Here is a 15,375-nt window from a genome sequence, read left to right as displayed (position 1 = left end):
AGGGTTACTTTGCTTCCTACTGAACCAAAATTAAGTAGCATCTCCTGAGTCAGAAACAACTCTATCCTCCAAGCTAGGTAGCATGAGAGGTGGTTCTAGTCAGAGGAGCAGCCTCTCTCTCTGGGGAGCTGCTTCCTGACCTTCCCAAATTATAAGCCTTCCCCAGCTGTCAAATGGAAGTCAGCCTCCCTCCCCATTCCATCACCTGCCTCCCTGTTTGCTTTTGAACACCTCTTGCACCCTTTTACAAGTTGAATGGGTGTGTGTAGAGGAAGGGTTCAGTTAATAGTGTTCAAATGCATTGTGCTAGTGGGTAACTGTAGAGAAAAGATTTTTTTGTTTGTTTGCTTTATTTAGTGGAGATGCTTTGTAATAGAGTCTTACGTTTGTCTCAGATTACTGTTTGCAGACAGGAGTGAGATGATATAATGGTACAGGATATATTTGTGTTTTCCTGTTGTGGTACGTGTGGTTGGAAATAATCTGGGCGTAGACCTGGTTTTCTCCTAAATGACTTGTTGCATGGGGCTGACAGCAGGCGGTGTGAGTAAGGTCTCGGGAAGGTAGCTGAAGGTTGAAAAGGAAAATAAAGCTACATCTTGCCTATTTATAGTTGGATGGTTTTGTTGCTGTTTTTTACATCATTTTGGGCATTCATTTAGCGATGATTTCTGGGAAAAAGGCGACTGCCCCTGTATGTGTACGTAGCATGTGCTTATATTTACCAAAATACCAGCAGGGTTGATAACTCTTCTCTTTTTCTGGCAGCCCAGCTAAAGCCATTTTCCATGTTGCCTTTCAGGCACATGTTCTGCTCTTTTCCCTCTCATTTTTACACAAAAAAACTCTGCCATATGCTGTTCAGATCTGATATTCTGGCTCAGTGTGCTTCAAATGCTCAAAAAAGCCCTTTCCCAGAGGCCTCCTCTTCTTTCACATTCACATTTGAAAGTGATATTTTGGTACTGATGAGTGTGTATGACACTGCAATTATAAGATACTGAATTCTGCTGCAGCACTCAGTATTTGGTGCCAGCAGGGGTGGAAATGACGGCAAAGTTTAGGCTCAAGAGAGGAGTTCCTGGTAGTAATGACCAGTGTGGAAATCCTTGAAATGACACACAAAATGAGTAAAGTTGGTAAGATAAGTAGGAGGGGAGCAGTCTCCTTTCTGGAGAACAGGAGGGGCATGGAGCAGGAGGTCCAGCGCGATGTCCCCATGAAGATGATTTTTACTGGAAAATGTGGTGGTGGGTGATGAGAGGGACATGCAACAAATTGGAAGGCTTTGGAAATATGACAATGTCATTTGTTTGCACTGTCAGGCTAACTGGCCTATTTTTCCTCTGGAGAGGATTTGCTTACAACTGTGTGAAAATCTCCAAATGAAGGCATAGCCCCACATTGCAGCAGTAGTCCCTACCTGTTGGAGCTGGAGTTTCTGTCTTCCATCTGCTGGAATCTGAAGTCTCTTGCTGACAGTAGTTTGACATCCAGGCTTTACACTGTGTTTCCATTTTCAGAGCACTAGATGTTGGCTTTCAGATGGAAGTGGCGACAAGTTCTCTTGCAGATAGTCACAGAAAATCTGCTGCCGTCTGCACCTTCGCTTTGCTGATACCACAGCTTTTAATATCGTGCTATTAATTAACTTTGTACCCTGCTTCGATTTCTTGGTTCCAGAAGAATGCTTGAAGCAATGTGGGTTTGCTCCTGTAATTGGAGCGCTGATTTCAGACAAAGTTGAAAGGAAAGAGGAGATGTGGGGAAAAAACATTGTTGCAAATTGATAACACATTTAAGGAATTATTGTTTTAAGGTGTGCTGTATCAAAATCGGTTGTTTATATTTTTATAGAAGTCTTGTTTTTAATTTGTTCTTAATGGAAAAATGCTTTGGTTTTATAAAATGTGTATGCAACACTTGAGATGGCATTGTACAGTGTCTATTTTTAATGCTGGAGTTTTTTCCTCTGTAGAACAGGGTATTTGCTTAATCATACTCTCTTGGATCTTATCTGCTTTTCCCACCCAGCTTTTTCACCCACAGTTCAAACGGCTGGCTGAATAGATGTTCTTTGGATGCATCAGCATGAAATTCTGCAGATGACCACCTGTCTTAATACGTGAGAAGCTGTGATTGCAGTTTTCTAAACAGTGCCGGAGATGCTGAATTATGTTTGCAGTATGGCCAAATCTCTTTAATCAGTCTTGACTGAAAAAAAGATGGCATAAATCCCAAATTACTAATGTGCTTCAGTGAGTCATTAGCAGTGGTTATCTAGATCTGATTGTAAAAGATAGTTTTTACAAACACAAATGGGCCAGAACAGGGCAAAAGGGGAACTGCTATGATGTAGCTTAGGTAGAGTCATTTTTAGGTTCTTGGACATGTAGAAGAAGAAACTTCTTGTGTAATTTGCTCAACATAGTGCTTAGTAGCTGGGATCCGAAATGCCGTGCTCTCTGATGAAAACAATTTATAACTTAGTATGGGTACTGTTTTTCCTGTTGTTGCATCAGCCGTTTGAGTTGTGGGACTGGAGCCAAGAGTAGAAATGTGACTTATCCCAACATCCTGGTGAGGTGGTAATTGCACAACTCTACGGTCCCACTGGCACCAGCTGAACGAGACAACCTACATGGCAGGGTGCCATGGATTGCATGTGCACATACATTTTAGGCATAGGAATCAGTACTGGACACCTTCATCTTCCCTGTCCCTCCTTTGCTGAGAATAGGAGGGGAAGGGGAAGGGCTGTTTGTGCATTGAGGCAGTGCAGGATACTGCCTACTCTGAGTGGAGAGCCCCTCTTTGCCCCTCACAGCATGAACAGGTAACCAGGTAAGTGTTGGGCCATAGCCACAGGGCACAGCAGAACTTTTTGATACTAAAGCAAAATAAAAATGCTCATCTGCAAGGACTTTCACACCTGCAGTGTTATCTCCGTAATGAGTATCTGGGGGATGTTGTTTCTAGACTGACTATTACCTGTGTAAGAAAACTTGACCATTGCAAAAGGCTTTTGTGCCAGCTCTGATTCAAGTCGTGTCTCCCTTTGTGAGCCCCAAGGTGGTGGTTTTTTTTGATTGAGGGTTTGAGTTGCTAAGAAATTTTGTTTTGACAGCTCAGAGAAATTAAGTCTTAAAACAAATAACATGTAAGCCTTGAGCAATAGCAGCATATTTTCCTTCACAGTGCAGGTCTTGAACTGGAAGGCCTGTTTTTAATGAAAAAAACACCTACAGATAAAAAAGACCTATTTGTTTAGATCACCTTGGTTTCATACAAACATTAGAAAGATCATTTTCAAAGCTCCTGTTCAGAAATATTTCATAACTGTACAGGATTAACTGAGCAAAGTTATTCAACGTTTTTATTTATTCAGATTAAGACCTCTGTTTGAAGAACATGAAGCACGTGTCTTCTACTTGGACTGAATGCTTCTGCTTTTAAAGCAGTCATTTCTGCTCACTAAAAAAGAAACAGGAAAATGAAATGTACAGTATTTAATCCTACTTGAAAACATTGGCGTGAAAAAAATTCTCAACATTTTTTTTTGGACATGTACTCAAGTTGTAAGAGAAAGGATAGAATAATAATATAATAGTTTTGCTTCTAATGGCAATGATACATCACTTATTTTTCACATTGCGTTTTGTTTGGAAACTTTAATAGTGATAATTTTTATGCATGCAGACATATATTTTCTAGGATATTTGTTTAATGGTTCACTCTTCTGATAACTGACTTGTTAGAAAAAGAAATTTACATTTTTATTCTAAAGCTTCAAGATCAATACCAATGAAATGTCAGTATTTCATTGAATCAAAGTTTCAGTGATACCTGTATTATCATATACTTTCCAAATTCTTTGGCAGTTGTATACTTCAGATTTTGGATAAAAATGTTTTCTCAGCTAAAATAATAGCAAAGCTTGAAATTTAGCTGCTGATATGGGTTTTATCAACTCTATTTTCTAACATTCCTACAATAAATGAAAGTTCAATAGCATTTTGCCTGTTTTATATTGATAAAAATCATCTATTTAGTAAATGCTAAAAGTGCTAATTGTTAAGTCGAAGTATAATATCTTGGACAGTAGAAATACTTGGAGATCTCAAGATGGAAATCTTTCTGGGGCTTTCTTCACAAAGTAGATGTAGGAAGCTTTATATTTTTTATTTTCACTACTCAAATTTATAATTATAAGGCAAACAAATGAACAGTTGATATGGCAGAATGCTTATTTGTATTTTGTGAAGAAAATATTTGAGTGAAGAGATTTCTTTTCATTATTTAAGTTACCATTTTCACAGTTGTTTTTGGAAATTTCCTGAATCCTCATTTTTCTGATAGCAGTTTTAGATTTTCTTTATAGTTAGTGAAAATTAAAATATTAAAGAAAAACATTAAGTTTCTGGAGTCTCTATAAAAATATGTTTTATTGAGATAAATTTGACTTCTGGATGTTTTCTTGATGAAGGAAAAGCAAATCATTTCAGACCAAGCACAGGGTAACAGCATCTATAAGCTAGTCAAATTCCTTTTACTTCTGAGTGACTGTAGATTAAAAAGAAGGGTAAAATTATGATATCTGTTAATTAGACATGACGATAATGTCTGTTGCGTGCAGTGATGGTTTCTACATAAACACTCATGCTGTACTCTGACTTTGGGAAAGTTCAGTATTTCTGTGTGTTTTCATTTTGGTGTTCTCTAGAACTCTGGATTTTGTTTCAGATGCTAAATTTGTTCAGATCATTCTCTCCTTTTCCCCAGACAATTCTAAATGTAATTAAATGTATTGCACTGTATGATTTTTTTTTTCTTTCTTTCAACCATCGTGCCTTTTTAAGTAAAGAAAACAAATCGCATAAAACTAACTTTGTATTTTTGGATTCCCACATCTATTTGTGACTACTTGCATCATGGGGGAAAAAATGCAACACGACTCATAGGAGGGTGACATAAAAGGCTATATGTGGCTTTTGACTGGCAAGAGTTCCTTTTAGAATATCCCAAGAAACAGTACAAGCAGAAACTTTATCAGTAGTTCTTCAGGTTTTGGGGTGGGTTTGTTTATGTTTTGATACAAGTAACCACCTGTATTAGAATCTTCAACCTTTGCCTTCATTTACTCTCTGGTTCTGTCTGAGGTGATCGCTGATAGCAGGGGTGAGTGGCCATGGGTGGACGGAACCCAGTCTGGGACCCTGTGCAGTGGGAGAGGAGACTTGTCAGCCTCATCAAAAAAAGCTCTGTGGTACTGGGCTGAGTCTTTGGCATTTCTCTTGGCTCTGGCTCTTAATATACACAGCACAAGTGTATGAACTTGTGCTATGAGTGGACTGTGGGTTTCTTAGGTTGTTAAGTGTAGTAGTTTAGTCTAGACCTTCCTTGATGACCAGTTTGTAACCAAGGAAGTGCCCATATTACCCGGTATTCCCTACGATTTTTACGTAAGCCGGGAGAATAAGAAGAAAGGAGGAGAGGCCTTTGGTCTCTTTCCTTCCGGCAGCTTTGGAGGTGTGGAATCCCTGCTATTGAGTCTGCTGTGTTGGGGAGTGAGGCCTGGTAAGGCCTTGCCGACCTTGGGAGATGGAGGTTGCCGGTAGTCGTTCCAGAGCGACTTTCTGTTGTCCCAAGGAGAGTAGTAAGATATTGTTTTGCTAATTCTTTTAGTTGCTAGATCTTGGGCTATTGATCGTATATATTTTATTTTAGTTTTGTTCCTTTTTTTTCCCTTCCCCCTTCCCTTTCCCTTTTTCTTTGGAGTTGTGCATGGTATTTCAACTGTACATAGCTGTATGTGTCATAAATACATTTATTTTCATATAAATTTGGCTAGTTTGGATTTTTCATAGTTTTTTTCCTTAGCACTGAGCTGAGTGTATTTCAGTGTTGGGTCTGGGACTTGGCGAGGAGCCAAGTAAAACTTCAACATTAAGCCAGGTGATTCGTTAGTCATAGATCATCATAGATGTGTTTAGAAGGGAAGTTTGTTTTACAGAGCGATATAATAAAGTGTATGGCAGTTGCTGATTGTTACAGTGTGATCAACCGTGATGTTCCTTTAGAAAAAAGCATGTGTTCTTTCCCATGCCATGTTAATGTAGGCTTTAAGACAGAATTTTCTTAATGCATGAGAAATTAATATCAGTGCTTTCTTATCACTCAAAGAAAATGAAATATAAAAAAGGAAACAACTTGTGACGGTAAATTATTATGATAATTTATTTGCTGGACAGAATCGTTGCTACCCTTGAAATTGGCTTTTAATTTCAGTGAAATAGAAAAAAAATTGGTAACTGTCTCTTATACAATGTGTTATTCAGGAGCTCTCCAAAAACAATGAAAAAGCCAATCAAAATATTACTTTTTTTTTTTTATTTTGACCTCTTGGCTGCTTTCCTTTTTGAACTCAACCTAATAATGACAGATTTTCTTAAGATTAAGTTCTTGGAACCTCCATTTGTTATTTTTTTGGCTATGGACACAGAGAGATCAGATAAATGAGACATCGGTAGATGGATTTCTGCTCAGAAATAGGTGTTTGTCTACACATCTGTGGGTGAGAAGTGTTTGCAAATATGCAAACTTATGTATGCATGTAAGTTACATACACACACAGACTCCTAAATTTGGCTTTATGGCTGTACAGGGTGTGTATTCAGGTAAGTAGGGACAACAAAATAGAAACTTTTGTAGGTAACAGAAGATAGGATGAAGATATGTAATATTTTCTGAGGGTTTTTTTCCTTTAAAGTTCTGTTCTATTGCAGGAGCATAAGTAGGTTGCAGTGTGTGAATGGAGTTCATGATGCTAAGTAACAGAGAATGAAGACTACACAAACCCATCCTTTCTTTGCTTATGATACCTGCCAAGTCTCCAACTAAGGGAGTCTTTCTTCTTGGATCTTCTTGGTGTCATTAAAAACTATGAAAGCCAGACACTGAATTGGTCAGAACAGACCTTTTACATTTTGACTATCTTCCTCTCTTTATGGTCTGACTTGTCTCTTCCTCTGACATCACTGGGTGTTTGATCAAACCTTTACTTCTGTGGAAATTGCAGAGACTGGAGATAAATCATATAATTATAGAATGAAAAAAAACTTTACATTTTTGTAGCAGAAGAAAATGTAAGTAATGCAGAAGGAAGGAGTGCTGTTATTTAAAACAGTCTCGTAATTTTGTCTTGGTAGCAATTGTTGCATTTGTTGCAAGTTCATTAACTGACTTTCTACTATGATTTGTAGGCTTGTGGTTACAAACAGTTAAACCTGAAAGTCTCATGCTAGCACTTGCTGTAGTTTGAAGTGAAGGCAGATGTCATCTATTGTACAGGAATCGGCCAATTTCTTGCATTAAGCTTGTAGCCTTACATTTCTGTCTCTAAAACCACGTAATCTATTGAAAATACACAGTGAACATCTGACCCTTGTAGTGTGCATTTAGACCTCCGCAGCTAAAAAGACGTAGTACTTGTTCATACCCGTTTTTGCTGTTTTTTTAAGTACAGTGTTTTGTTGCAGGGTTTGCATTTTATCTGACTAATTTTACTGTGTAATAACTGCTCCTGAAAAAGTAGAACTTCAAAGTGAAACAGACTGAGAAGGAGAGAAGTAGTTTGTAATTATTTAGGCAACAGAGAGAGGACATGTCATTCCCAGTTGTAAAAAAATCTGTGTGTTTCTCTCTTACAATGTTTATAAATGAAACACAATCTTTTAGTGGAACACCGAAAGTGTCCTTCTATCCTGGAATCTAAACCTTGAGAAGTTAGAAATAGGACAAGCTAACATGAGGAAAGATAACAAACAATATACAGAAATCAGAAATACTACCAGAACTTGTAGCCCTTTAGTTTTAGGTGAAAAATGTAATTTCTTTCAAACAAATTGCATCATGTTCTGGTTCATCAGCAAAGTCTGAGAGGTTTAACTCTTGCAGGTGAGAGTTGAAGTGACTGCATGTTGCTTCTCTGAGGAATAGAAAAGCCTGGCTTTAGCTTTGGTGTCTCCTTTCTACTTGCAGACCTTTGGAACTGAGAAATTATTAATGTAATTAAATGTAGTTTAAGCAAAGTTAAGAGGTTTTTTGGTAACTGTTGAAAATGAGCTGAAACAGGATGTGCTTGTTTGCATCAGTGGTACTGTTTTTGTAAATGTTTTGTAAGTGCACTTGCCTGGGCTTCAGCTCAGTTGTCTGCACCACTCTGAGAGACGTGAGCCTGCTGTTGGAAAGTAGGATGGGAGTGAAGGGCTGACTCAGATTGGTTTTTTTCTGCAGGTTTTATTGAAACAACCAACACCAGACTGGCTTGAACTAACTTGCTTGGGCCTCTACAGGTAGGCACATTACAAGGTATTGTAGCAAAGAGGTGAAAAATTATGGGACCTATTAGTAGCATGAGTTCTTTCTGCTGAAGGGTTATGGGGATAACAGGTGTGAGCCAGAGGCAAAATGAGTGCTAAAATACCAAGAGATTTCATTTTGGACTTGGGGATTACTACCTGAAGGCTACCGATTTAGTCAGAGCAACCTGAGGTCTCTACAAAGTTAAATATTTTTGTTTTCTTAATGCTTCTTATTTGTATCACTAGAACACTTAAAGTGGTTTTGCTGTATTAAACATTAAATGAGGAAACAGTTGCTAAGAAGTTTAAGTGTTTAAAGTTTTTGAGTAGAGGTTCTCTGTGGGAGAATGCAAAGACTCCAGGATTCATAGTCTTTGCATTCTCCCACAGTTCTCCAGTTTTGCTGTCACTTTTGCTTATACCTGTCAAAAAAACCCAGAAATGTGGATCGCAGATGTGTCAGGCTTTGCTGATGTCTCCTTATGATGTGTCTTGTGTCTCCACAGATTTTCTGACCTTTTTTTTTTTATTTATTGCCAAATGGATTTTTCAGTCTTACACAGAAGTGAAGCAATTCAGAGTTATTTATAGTTACTGATCAGTGCTTCCTAGCCATTTTCTCAAGGGGACAGCTTTGTGCAAGACACCTGACACACTCGTGATTGATAACTGTGTGTTGGCTTTCTGCTCCTCCTGTGCTCAGGGGCACAAAACTCACGCCTTGGGAAACTGAGTTATTCCTGTTTGTTACCCAATCCTACACATTGAAAACAGCTTTAAATCGAGCACTGGTGTCTTTCCTGTGAATGAATTCACAAGAGTGAATTTTACTGACATTGGTGAAGTTACTTGCAGAATAAAGGAGTTATCTGACTGGAGTCAGTGTTTTAAATAACTTCTATAAAGAAATTACCTATAACCATAGGGAAAACCACTTTGTCCTTGAGCATTTTTCAAAAACAAATTGAAAGGTGTTTACTAGAGGGACAAGGGGAGGTGGCTTTTCTGCTTGGCTTGTGGATGTATGGTTGTAGAGGCAGAGGGCAGGTGTAATTAATGAGAGCACCCTGCAATGTAGCAATGGACAGAAGATGACTTTTTGTCTTTTTAGAGGGAAGTCTCACATTGGTGCTGTTCTTCTAAGAGAAAAGCACTGTCCTTATGGAGGTAACCAGCTCACTTTTTTTGTGTGTTCGTGGCAATATGCATCCTTCTTTCTGCTACTTGAACCTGGTCTAAATATTTCCACGGTATTCCAGTCCAAGCAACTGGAATTGTGTGCAGCTGCCTTGCTGCCAGTGGTCAAAACTCACTGTTCAAGCTGGGTATAAACATTGATGAGGTTTCAAATAATCCTAAGGGGGGAGGTCTTCCTAGTTGCATTCCAGCTCTTGAACTTCTGTGGTTCAGGTCTTCAAAGTTCCCTCTGCTAAATCACGAAAAAGCAGAGATTTGCAATGATGGTTACTTAGTTTTAGAAATCAGATCTAAGACTTTGCCTAGTCTTGCAATGTTAGCAATTGGGCATTTGAGGAAAGCATTCAATATCACACAGTTTATAATTCCTGACATGCTGTGTAGGTCCACAGGTGCTTTAAAACTTCTGACCCTGCATCAGCCTTGGGACAACACTGTGACAGAGGGTGTATCTTGTCTATGTAATGCTTGTCCCAGAAGTTTCATCCTGAGGTGTTTTTCTGTCTTAATTTTCTTTACAAACATACCTTTCCTTGGTTTGATCTTCAGTCTCTCAGTGCAGCATTGAGCCACATGTAGATGAGTATGTGCAGTAAGATGGGTAGGTCTCTACCTCTGTATTGTCTTCTTAATGTATTTGCTGAACTTATTCTAAAGAAATTCAAGTTTTGTACACTATGTAGCTTCATGTTCTAAGTGACATTTCTTCAAGAAATATATTAAAGGATTTCTTGTAAATACCAGAGTTACTTCTTTGGCACAAATTTTACATTACTTAAAGGAATGCCAGGAGAAAAACATTCCTTCTTTTACTTTTAAAAATTACACTTGTCTATATTTTTCAAGTAGATAATTAGCTTTGGATGATTTTGTGGCAGCACTGTTTTAATCATCTGAAGGATGACAAAGCACATAGACTTGGCAAAATAGAGCAGAATTACTAAAAAAAAAATAGCTGGTTGATTTTGTGCATTCACCTGTAATGAAAGTTAAGTGCTTGATTGTGGTGCATGTGTGCATAAGTGGGGACATTGCTTTTAATTAGCCCCAAGTGTACAAGTCTCAGTCTTTAGCACCCACATGACAGGCCATATGGTGCAAACATAGGTTATATTTTGTTTGTTCACACAGGCAACAGGATGGAGATTTTCCAGGAGATGGAATATTCTTTGAATCTTTAGCTGTATAATCTCTGTCTAAAATAAAACATACCAGTTTAATTACTTACCCAAAAAATTATTGTCTTTTTTTTTTTAACTTCTTATTAGGTTTGTTAGCTCTTAGGCTTGAGAGATCACAGAATCACAGAATTGTTAGGGTTGGAAGGGACCTCTGGAGATCATCTAGTCCAACCTCCCTGCCAAAGACTGAGGGATAGAGAAAAAGAGAAACAGTAATTTCCTGAATTTTCTCATTTTTGTGCGTGCAGATGACAGTAGGAGCACTCTGGGACTTGGTAGCAGTTTAGAGATTAGCTTGGAGACATCCTGTTCTGTACCAGCTACTCTCAGTGTTCTCCCAAATTGAATGCTAAGGATGCTATTCAGTGGCTCATGTCTTGCTGGAATTACTGCCATACCGTAGTACTGCCCCCTGTTTATCTGTCTTTTCCAGGCCTTCCTCCAGGTGTTCTTTGTACTTCAAGAAAATCTATGAGTAGGTGGTTTTGGAGGAAAAAGGAGGATGAACAGCACCTAAAGCTTCCAAGATGTAAAGAAGCAATTCTGTTAGTTATCCTTTCCTCCTGTATTTGTCATCCATCTCAAGAAGACCCTGTACTTGGTAGCTCCTCCTTAAAGTACAAAAACCTTAAGTGTAGACTTAAAGAGGACAATAAAAGGCAACTGCTTTAGGGAGCTGTGTTACAAATTTCAGGGTGGTGATAACAGAGTATCACAGAAGGATTAAACTTTGCAGTACCATTTTTTTCTTTTCTCGTGGATGTGTAGCTTCTGCAGTATTAGAGGCCAAACCTGCCATGGTACCTTTCCAGGTCTGCAACCTGTGCAGTAGAATATCCTGTGGAGGCTCTGCACAGCAGTTCTTCTGGAATTACTGATGTTTTTCTTCTTATTGTTTTTTTTGTCAGTGCCACACAATTCTAAAAAATGGTGCTAGAGCCAGTCAGCAATGCAACACTTGGAGAAAGCTGTACTGACGATAAAGGGGTATTTATATCACAAAGCCAAAAGCCCAGGAGTTTCAGGGATGGGTAGTCCAAAACAGCATCCTGGCTCAGCCTGTCATGTGTTTTGTGTAACTGAGCTACAGCATGCTCCGGGATCCTGGAGGATTTGCATAACTCCATATTGCAGCTTCAGGAACCAAACCTTTGAGCATTGCTTAACGGCAGGCCAGGAGTTTCTGATCCATGGTCCAGGAAATGGTGGAAACTTACATGGTATTGCTTTCCCTTTGTTTATTAATATTGCCCTTATTGCATTAGAGAGGCTAAGCAGACCTTAAATATTTCATGTGAAGCACTTGCTTTGATAGAAGAATTTGGTATCTGATGGTAGATGTCTAGTCACGTTGAACAAGGAAGCTTTGATTCAGGGAATGACTTCTGAAACCTCTGATAATAGAGTTCTGTTGGTTTAGTGTCTCACATACATTCCTACCAGTGAGACTTAAAACTTTCACGGAGTGATACGTTCACATAGAAAAATGCTATTGGTCAAGATGTGATTAGGACCTTTGTCCAGACTGAAACCTATGGAGATCTGCATGTCTCTTCAGACACCTGTGTCAGTGGAGGAGGTCTTACCGCTGTCAATGAGTGCAGTTAACTGCAGCAAAGTCTTAGGTACAGGCTTAAAACTCTTCTACCTAAATTCAAAATGGGAAAGAGAGCTGAAAAAGGTGTTTGTATTTTTTCCCAAGAGAGTTAGCAAACATTGTTTTTGTTGCCAGATAATACTTCTGTGAAACTTTCCTGATGATCTCTTCCCGAGTCCTTTTGTCTCCTCTCTCTTCCTTTAATGTCACAGCTTCTCTGGGCATCTCTGGTTTTCTTCTGAGCAGCCTGTCAATCAAGCAGCTAATTCTTGCAGCTTACAAGTGTGTGCCTGTCTCTCCCTGAATCACTCCTCTCCTGAATCCATCTCTTTGGATCTTTCTCTTTCACACAGTTAACTGTGAGGTTTTTCTTGCCCTGACACGCTTGGCCCTAAGATGACTTGCTGTGCACTTTTGCCCTCTCTTTTCCATTTCCTGTTCTTTAAACTAGTTCGCTCCATTAGTAAGCCACCACAGTGCTATTAACTTCTCTCCTTTCAATACCATATGCTAAGAACTGCTCTCAGGTTGGTATGTTAACTGGAACTCATATCCTGTTGATGGTAACATCGATCTTTGCCTTGCTGGGAGTCTTCATTCCCCAGCTCTGACATATCCTGTCTCTGTCTATCATTTTCTAAGAAATCTCATACCTCACAGACAAGTTCTTCCCATCTATGTTCTATTTTGAGCTCTGCTTTTACTGGATAGCTATTTAACTTTAGCACTTAGGCAACTGCAGCATTTCTGTATATCTTCTGCAGAATTTTTTATTTGTTGGTAGGCCTGATTGGGGCGTATTAGCACCAGCAGACTTCATCCTCTCTGAAGTTTTAGAGGAAAGCAATTGCCTTCAGAGAGGTGACTCCTGACACCTAAGTCAACAACTTAGCTCCTGCTTAGCTTAGGAGCCCTGAATTGCAGTCGGCCTGTCTTCTTGCCGAGAAAGTAGAAAATACAGTGCATTTTCTGACTCACCTGCACATTCTTGTTAATGTAGTCTATTCAGCCTCCACATTGCATATAAAGGGTAGCGTAGATTGTAGTAATTTTCAACCTATTAAAGCGATCAGAGGCATTATAGAATTTTAAGGCATGACTTTTTAGCTTCTATTCTTAAATGTTCCTTTATTCCTGCTTAGCAGGCAGCATCTATCGGAGGACTAAATAGATTTGTTTCTTTATTGCAATATTTTAAGTTTCTATTTTTCTTCCCCCCCCCCCCTTTAATGGGAAATTTTTCAATGAAAAACTTAACTCTACATGTTTCATCTTTTTAGTACCTCAATTACAGAGTTTTAGCCCACAGTGATGTGGAACATTGGAGTAATAAATCTGAAAAGGCTTCTCTAAGGGCAAAAACCCCAAAAGATCACAAGTAAGATACCAAAAATACATTACTTTCCTGTGTGGAATTCTTTTATGTGGGTCAAAAATTATTATTTCCTTTTCACTCTCTTATGTAGCCACTAATTGCTACCAGTGTCATGCAGAGTTTGTTACTATTTATAAAAAGGCTCAGGCAGGTCTCAATTATTTTTTTTGAACCTGCAGTACATTATTTTTTGTGAGGAAGAATTGGAGGGAAAGAGCTGGTAGAAGAAATGTGCCCCATTTTTGTACAAAAAAAGGCTTGTGCTGACTAGCTACTATAGTCTATAAAAATACATTGTAGTCTACAAAAATAAATGTTAAGCTTATTTATATGAAGCTGACAAAGCATCATGTCCTTTTGAAATAGTGTTTGGCCGGTATTTGTGTGGTTTCAGCCTATTACATGAATTCCTAAAAAAGGCAAGTTATTTAGAAACTCTACCTAACAGGTACTTCTTGAATCTTACCCTTTTTTAGAGCCACTGTAAAAAAGAAAAATACCCATACTTTTGAAAATGGTTTGATGTGAGGATAGCTTTTACTTGTCTTTAATTTTAATGTGTCCGATTCTCCATCTTACCAGCTGTAACACTGAATTACAGGCTGTGTATTTTAAGAGTCCTCCTGTAGTTACTGGTGTGGATCATGTAGTTTCCATGCTCTGTAGCCTTTCTCTTCGCTCAGCTTGCTGTCTCTGTTCACTATTCATTTAATCAGCAAATATTAGTATAGAGTATTCTATTTCAGAAGGCCTTTCATGGAGGGTTATTAGAATTGTTTTTCCCTAGAGAAATTAACATAAAATTAATGCTATTTTCGATTATAGCAATCGCTGAAGTATTTTTATACTACCTGTCTTTATGGCTCTTGACTTATGCTTGTATTGGTGGTTTTGTATTTATAGCCAGGTTTTTTCAGTAAGTCTTCTTTATCTCTAAAATGATTTCATGAGTTTTTTGAATCCTCAACTTGCAAAAGAATATAGTTCAGAGTGCAACTTTCTATGTATGTGACTGTCATTTATTGAATAGTTCTTTGAAGAGTTCTATGTTGACTAGAATCAACCTCACAAGATTTGGATAGGAGATAAATGGATATCTTCCTTCCAAAACTAAGCATTATCCTAGAATTACTTAATAGTACCTTGAAAGAAAACTTGTCCAATGTTTAATGCACTAATTTGAGATTCAGTACCCAAGACTTTCTGCATAATGTCAGGAAAGTAACAAATAAAATCATTACAGACTGAGTGAGGTGGGACCTAGGAACTTGCGCTTCTAAGCCTCAGACTCAGTCTCCTTCATTCTCCCATTTGAAAGAAACCAAAACAACAAAACACAACCATCCAGACCCGCTCCTCCCTGCCAAAAAAACAAAGTGGATGAGCTGTGGGAAGGAAAACTTGCCTTCCTCTGTTTTAGGTTAAAAACTGTGAGGTGATCTGGAGAACAGGTAGTGAGGATAACATGGCCTGTTGTTTCCCTGATCTTTGGGTCCATGCTTTTTCTCTATCCTGACTCTGCCTCAGGTGCAAAATGTATGCCAACACACCTGTGCTTTTCTCCAACTAATCTCAGTGAGAAGGAAGCCTTGGGTCTCTGACCCAGATGAGACTGGATAGGACAGCTGCAGCTCCCAGAGGTGCAGGGTGGCAGGACGTGTG

The 15,375-nt window shown here is 38.6% G+C and overlaps 1 protein-coding gene across 8 annotated transcripts in view; it reads left to right on the top strand.

Annotated features, from left to right (window-relative positions):
* The window catches only part of INPP4A (inositol polyphosphate-4-phosphatase type I A), a 122,157-nt gene that overhangs the window by 11,899 nt on the left and 94,883 nt on the right, over positions 1–15,375 (top strand). For 7 of the 8 annotated variants that reach the window (XM_027674876.1, XM_027674872.1, XM_027674875.1 and 4 more), the window contains exon 2: positions 8,296–8,354. The exons of the other annotated variant lie outside the window; for it this stretch is intronic. The gene's annotated coding sequence lies outside the window, so the exon portion shown is untranslated. The remainder of the gene's footprint in view (positions 1–8,295; positions 8,355–15,375) is intronic. 8 annotated transcript variants of the gene reach the window in all.

Source organism: Neopelma chrysocephalum, unplaced genomic scaffold (assembly GCF_003984885.1).
Source record: "Neopelma chrysocephalum unplaced genomic scaffold, ASM398488v2 Primary Assembly neopelma1_25, whole genome shotgun sequence".
Taxonomy (NCBI): Eukaryota; Metazoa; Chordata; class Aves; order Passeriformes; family Pipridae; genus Neopelma; species Neopelma chrysocephalum.
The sequence above is the reverse complement of the archived record's forward strand: the minus strand, read 5'-3'. Positions and strand labels throughout refer to the sequence as shown.